This window comes from Poecilia formosa, unplaced genomic scaffold (assembly GCF_000485575.1).
Source record: "Poecilia formosa unplaced genomic scaffold, Poecilia_formosa-5.1.2 Scaffold142, whole genome shotgun sequence".
In the NCBI taxonomy this organism is placed as follows: domain Eukaryota; kingdom Metazoa; phylum Chordata; class Actinopteri; order Cyprinodontiformes; family Poeciliidae; genus Poecilia; species Poecilia formosa.
Window position 1 is genome coordinate 1,138,169 of NW_006800081.1, and position 6,680 is coordinate 1,144,848.

The 6,680-nt window shown below is 40.4% G+C and overlaps 1 protein-coding gene across 6 annotated transcripts in view; it reads left to right on the top strand.

Moving 5' to 3' along the window:
- LOC103145453 (voltage-dependent T-type calcium channel subunit alpha-1I) overlaps positions 1 to 6,680 on the top strand; it is a 164,058-nt gene that overhangs the window by 112,703 nt on the left and 44,675 nt on the right. The window lies entirely within an intron of this gene.

Genomic DNA, 6,680 nt, shown 5'->3' on the forward strand with positions numbered 1-6,680 from the left:
ACTGTTGTAATTGTCAAGACAACGCTCTTATTTATTTGTGCACTTACTCCAAAAGCTCTGAGCCAGCAGAGATAGTGATTGTTTTGGAACACTGCATTCAATTATTTAGATTGGCATACAGCACTACGGTGTCAACAGAGTGCGTTGGCGTGATCATTTTTCACTCCCCTCTCACTCCGACGAGTCACAGAAAGAAATATTGCAACGGCAGATGAGATTCCGACAGATGAGCGTGGGCGTAGATCATCAGTGCCACACAGTTTCTTGACAGAGGTATAAACATTTAGCCCAACAGCAGACAAAACATAGCCGGCTCTTTGACACCGGCCCTGTCTGTTCAGAGGCGAACGAAGCAGGTGTCGGCGAGGGAGAGCGGAAAACGCCTGCCAAGGACACACATGCACTTGCAAACACTTTTTTTTAATTTTTTTTTATCCAGCCTGTGTGAGGCCAAACAAAATATCTTTTTTCATACTTGCGCAAAAGCACCAACAGAAACACATCCAAGCAAAGACTCGCAAGCTGTTACATAAGACAGCTTGATTCCTCTTCCTTTCCTCTCCAGATCAGATGATTCTTCTCCCTTTTTTCCCCTCTAATATTATTTCCACCTCACTCTCCTTATTCCCCCCCATTAAGCTATTTTGTGTGTCTTTCCTTTCCACCTTTTCTATGGCTGCCTTTCTTCCTTCCTGCCATCCTTCCTGTTTTACCTCAAGCGTCGCATCTACTCTCTGACTCTATTTTTTTTTTCTTTTTACCTCCCTTGATTTCACCCGCTGCCTCCCCACTTTTTCCTCTGTCATCCACCCACTCACTCTCTGACAGTGTACAGAGTAGTTGCTTTCTGTTTCTCTCATCTCTGAAGACTCTAAAAATAAACGAGGGGTTGGTTGGGGAAGGTGGATCGGGGAGAGGGGGGGAGACAAGCGAGTAGACGGGGGGGAGAAAGAGGAGGAAGGAGGCCTCCAAGGTGCAAAGGCAGGCAAAAGTCACACAACAGTTTTCAGCTCCGTTCCTGGTGAGAATCGTTTTTTTTTTTTTTTGAACAAGTGTGGGCTTTTCAAAGTAAAGAAGCCCACACTGACGTTTGGACACACACGTCTTTATTGCTTTTTTGAGTATCTTCTGCATTTTTCTGCCTCCACAGGTTTTTTGCAGGTTGACAGAAAAGTATTTATTTAAGTGTTGGGCTATTTTTCCGTATGAAAAGCACATTGCCTCCTGCACAAATCCCAGCTAGAGGAATACCAAAGAGCAAAAACCTCAAGGAGCACATTGATATATATCTGCCTGTGAATTTTATTGGCAATTTCAGATTCTTCATAGGAAAGTAATTGGCAATGAGTCTTTTACGTGGCAATAGAGGAATTCTGGTCCGCCATTGGTTTCATTTTAGCAATATATCATAATAAAAGATACATTGCTTTTGTTACAAATTCACAGCAACTTTAAAGTAAGTTTGTTTGTTTTTTTACAGTGTAACCTTATAAAGGCTTGTTTTATGCATGACGCCGTTGGTAGCACTGTTTCTTTCAGCGAGAAGGTCCTCGGCTCTACTCTCGGTCTATTTGCGTTCTGCATTCTCACGTTCTTCTTGTTCATGCGTGGGTTCTCTCTCTGGGTACTCCAGTTTCCTCCCTTCAGTCCAAAAACATGACTGTTAGGTTAAACATACTCTCCAAAATGGTCCATTTGTATGAGTGCATTCTTTATTTTATTTCTTGTGTATCTCTGTGTTGCCCTGTTGGCAGGATGGAAATAAAACCATACGAATGGATGAATGTGCTGTACCTACCTAAGGAGGATGAATGGTCAAGTTCAAGTAAATACTGTAGAACAGCTGAGACTGAGTCAAGCAATGGAAGGTAATAAGGCAAGGAAAAAAAAGGATACTGTACAGAGGAGTTGGGCAAAAGCCTGAAGAGGGAGTGATGATGGCATTTTGTCTGAGTTAAGCTGTGATGTCAAGAGTCATGATAGGTATGTCAATAGCAATAAATCCCCCATCCTGTGCTGGTGTTAAGGATGAGTAAGGAAACTCTGGATATATGTCAAGGTTAGAGCAGGTGCAATGGAATAAAAATTGCATTTGTGCCTGTTTACCTCCTTACTACTTCCGCACCTGATCAGGTGGCGTTATTGTATTTGTGGATTTTCCTTTTTACAAGGCTGGACGTTGGAGTATTTTCTTTTGGTCCCTGCTTAACTTTAAGTGTTTTTTATGTTTATTTTTCTTTCTTTACCTTTTCTCCTAACTTATCCTGTCTTCACCTGCACCATCCTCTGTCTTCTCCTCATCTCCCTCTTTTAAATTCACTCTGTTCCTTTCCTGTTCTCTTTCTACTGATCGACAGGATATCGATTGGGAAGAGATGGGTCAGCCTGATAATGAGACTCAGAAAAAGGAGAGAGGAAAAAAAAGGGATGGAAGTACTGGGGGAATGGAGATAGATTGGAGGCAGAAGCGGATTAGAGACGGGGAGGGCCGAGAATGTGTTTCTCTGACATGGTTTGCTAACTTTGGCAGGGCTCTGCTGGCTGTTTTTTCTGGGGGTTTTTTTCTTTCTTTTTTTTTTCTTCTGCTGGCTTTGAAACTGAAAATTCACAGGGGGTATCAGTGAAAGCATCTGATCCATATTGTGCAAACACAACATTCAGTCATATGTACAATACACTGGGATAAAGTGTGTCTAGTCATGCACAGTCACATACAAATGGAAATAAACCCTGCCTTGTGTGTTTCAGGCTTTGCTACTTATGCAGTGCAGTTCTCATACAGTGTCCTACAAAAGTATTTGCACCTTTTGAGTCTTTCAGCATCTGTTATAACACTCCACATATTGTATTTTATTGGAATTTTCTGTGATAAACCCACCTAAATTAGTATGCCATTTATACCCAAAAAAGGTTGCATGTTTTCAAAATAAAATAAAATAAAATAAAACAAAGTGTAATCGTGTGTTCAGGCTCCAGTCAGTGCTCTAAAAAGCTGCCTTTCTTTGGGAGCAAATGCATCTGCACGTCTTTTTGGGTATCCCTCAAACACTTTTGGATACCCTGGAGACTAAAATCTCATTCAAAATTGGATGAAGAGTGTCTAACCAGCAATTTTCAGGTCTTGACAGATTCATGAATTTGCATTAAGCCCTCCCGTGAGACTTCTTACAACCACTTTTTTACTGCAGATGCTGAGTTTCTTGCCCACACACCAAACGTAGTCAGACTGGATTGGGAACATTTGTGGACAGCAAATTCAAGACGTTCTAAAAAGCTTCTCAATTGGTTTATGTTTTGAATATTGATTAAGGCATTCTAGCAAATGCATACGCTTTAATTTAAAAAAAATGACATTGTAGTTTTAACTGTAGGGTTGTTGATGGAAGGTTTTGTCTTTTGCACCCTCCGTCCTTCTTCCCATCTCTTCTGATCAAATTCCCTGGCACTTCTGAAAGAAAGCATCTTTACAGCATGATAATGTTGGTTCAAACAGTTTTCCGTGTAGAACAGAAAGTTTAATTTAGACATCACCTGACCAGAAAACCTTCTTCCACATCATTGTTGTTTTCTCCCCGTGGTCTTTGATCAGCTTTAACCCTCTGATGCGTAAGTGGGTCCTTTTTGACCCGGTGAGGTCATCTTTTTGCAATATCTTTGTAATGAAAAGTTTCCATCACTTCATATTCCAGGTATTCCTCAAGAAACATGTTACTAATATCATGCAATTAAATTTTTTAATTTACCTTTTATACATTTTAAGAAATAGCATGATTTATGTTACTACCCCATTCTTCAGTGAGTGGGTCCAAAATGACCCGCATTCATTTCCTATGGAATTTAATGGGAATCTTTGTTTCTTACCAATTGTTACTGTCAGGAAAACATTTTTTTGTGAACCAAACACACTGAGACCTAAGTGTCACCCCTGAATAATATTGTTACACAGCAAGAACTCTTACATGTAAGTATTATCTTTATTTTTTATCTCACAAATGTGTTTGTGTGTATCAATCATGAGTACTGTGACAGTGTTATTGTCACGAATCAACATATTAGCCTTCAAAGTTAGCCAACACTAGTTATCTAACCAACTTGCTAACATTACCACCTGTACTTTATTGAGCATGTGTATTATTTGTGTGTGTGTGTCTGTGTGTGTCTGACACCCTGGATGAGAAAACCAAGAGAGAGTGTGTTGAATGACGCACAAAACCTGTTGATCAATGTGTTCAAGGTTCTTTCTTTTATCATCTCAATAAATAANGTATTATCAGGGCTGGACTTGGAATAAAATCGGCCCTGCCATTTTTGGCCATGGCGGCGCACCATAGTTATTATATCTGGAGGCTCAAGACTTATCAGAGGATATATGTGCTTATTGTGCTGTTTCACAAGTAAAAATAAAGTGCAGCAGCCTACAATTAAAAACATACCCATGTTAAAAAATGGATATACTCTTCAACTACTGCACAATTTCATCCCTAGAAAGACGACCACAATGTCACAATTCCCATCTTGAAGTGGAAGTGGATGTCAAAGAAACACTGCTACAGCTGTATTTTAGTGTTTTATGAAATACACTACAAATACAGAATTATACCCATAGTAAGACCATAACCAGCTACTCCTCAGGAGCTCCTCATTAAAGTGGCGCCTTAAAATATAATAAGCACTTTAAAAGTTGAGGACCACAACCCTAATTAATCTGAAAAATATTGCAACAGATTAGTTTTCTGGCTTTGCTCAGAAAAAAAAAAAAAAGCATATTCTGTACACCACCACACATCCTCAATCCTTCAATGTTCGATCCATTTCGTACTGTTGTAATTGTCAAGACAACGCTCTTATTTATTTGTGCACTTACTCCAAAAGCTCTGAGCCAGCAGAGATAGTGATTGTTTTGGAACACTGCATTCAATTATTTAGATTGGCATACAGCACTACGGTGTCAACAGAGTGCGTTGGCGTGATCATTTTTCACTCCCCTCTCACTCCGACGAGTCACAGAAAGAAATATTGCAACGGCAGATGAGATTCCGACAGATGAGCGTGGGCGTAGATCATCAGTGCCACACAGTTTCTTGACAGAGGTATAAACATTTAGCCCAACAGCAGACAAAACATAGCCGGCTCTTTGACACCGGCCCTGTCTGTTCAGAGGCGAACGAAGCAGGTGTCGGCGAGGGAGAGCGGAAAACGCCTGCCAAGGACACACATGCACTTGCAAACACTTTTTTTTAATTTTTTTTTATCCAGCCTGTGTGAGGCCAAACAAAATATCTTTTTTCATACTTGCGCAAAAGCACCAACAGAAACACATCCAAGCAAAGACTCGCAAGCTGTTACATAAGACAGCTTGATTCCTCTTCCTTTTCCTCTCCAGATCAGATGATTCTTCTCCCTTTTTTCCCCTCTAATATTATTTCCACCTCACTCTCCTTATTCCCCCCCATTAAGCTATTTTGTGTGTCTTTCCTTTCCACCTTTTCTATGGCTGCCTTTCTTCCTTCCTGCCATCCTTCCTGTTTTACCTCAAGCGTCGCATCTACTCTCTGACTCTATTTTTTTTTTCTTTTTACCTCCCTTGATTTCACCCGTTGCCTCCCCACTTTTTCCTCTGTCATCCACCCACTCACTCTCTGACAGTGTACAGAGTAGTTGCTTTCTGTTTCTCTCATCTCTGAAGACTCTAAAAATAAACGAGGGGTTGGTTGGGGAAGGTGGATCGGGGAGGGGTGGAAGACAAGCGAGTAGACGGGGGGGGAGAAAGAGGAGGAAGGAGGCCTCCAAGGTGCAAAGGCAGGCAAAAGTCACACAACAGTTTTCAGCTCCGTTCCTGGTGAGAATCGTTTTTTTTTTTTTTTGAACAAGTGTGGGCTTTTCAAAGTAAAGAAGCCCACACTGACGTTTGGACACACACGTCTTTATTGCTTTTTTGAGTATCTTCTGCATTTTTCTGCCTCCACAGGTTTTTTGCAGGTTGACAGAAAAGTATTTATTTAAGTGTTGGGCTATTTTTCCGTATGAAAAGCACATTGCCTCCTGCACAAATCCCAGCTAGAGGAATACCAAAGAGCAAAAACCTCAAGGAGCACATTGATATATATCTGCCTGTGAATTTTATTGGCAATTTCAGATTCTTCATAGGAAAGTAATTGGCAATGAGTCTTTTACGTGGCAATAGAGGAATTCTGGTCCGCCATTGGTTTCATTTTAGCAATATATCATAATAAAAGATACATTGCTTTTGTTACAAATTCACAGCAACTTTAAAGTAAGTTTGTTTGTTTTTTTACAGTGTAACCTTATAAAGGCTTGTTTTATGCATGACGCCGTTGGTAGCACTGTTTCTTTCAGCGAGAAGGTCCTCGGCTCTACTCTCGGTCTATTTGCGTTCTGCATTCTCACGTTCTTCTTGTTCATGCGTGGGTTCTCTCTCTGGGTACTCCAGTTTCCTCCCTTCAGTCCAAAAACATGACTGTTAGGTTAAACATACTCTCCAAAATGGTCCATTTGTATGAGTGCATTCTTTATTTATTTATTTTTTCTTGTGTTGTGTTTATTGTGTTTATTCTTGTGTTTATTTAGGCCCGAGCAGCTAAGCGCTGCGAAGGCCTATTGTTTTTCTATTGTTTATTATTTTTTTTATTCTTCCGCTAAATGAATCGGCTTTTTGGGGG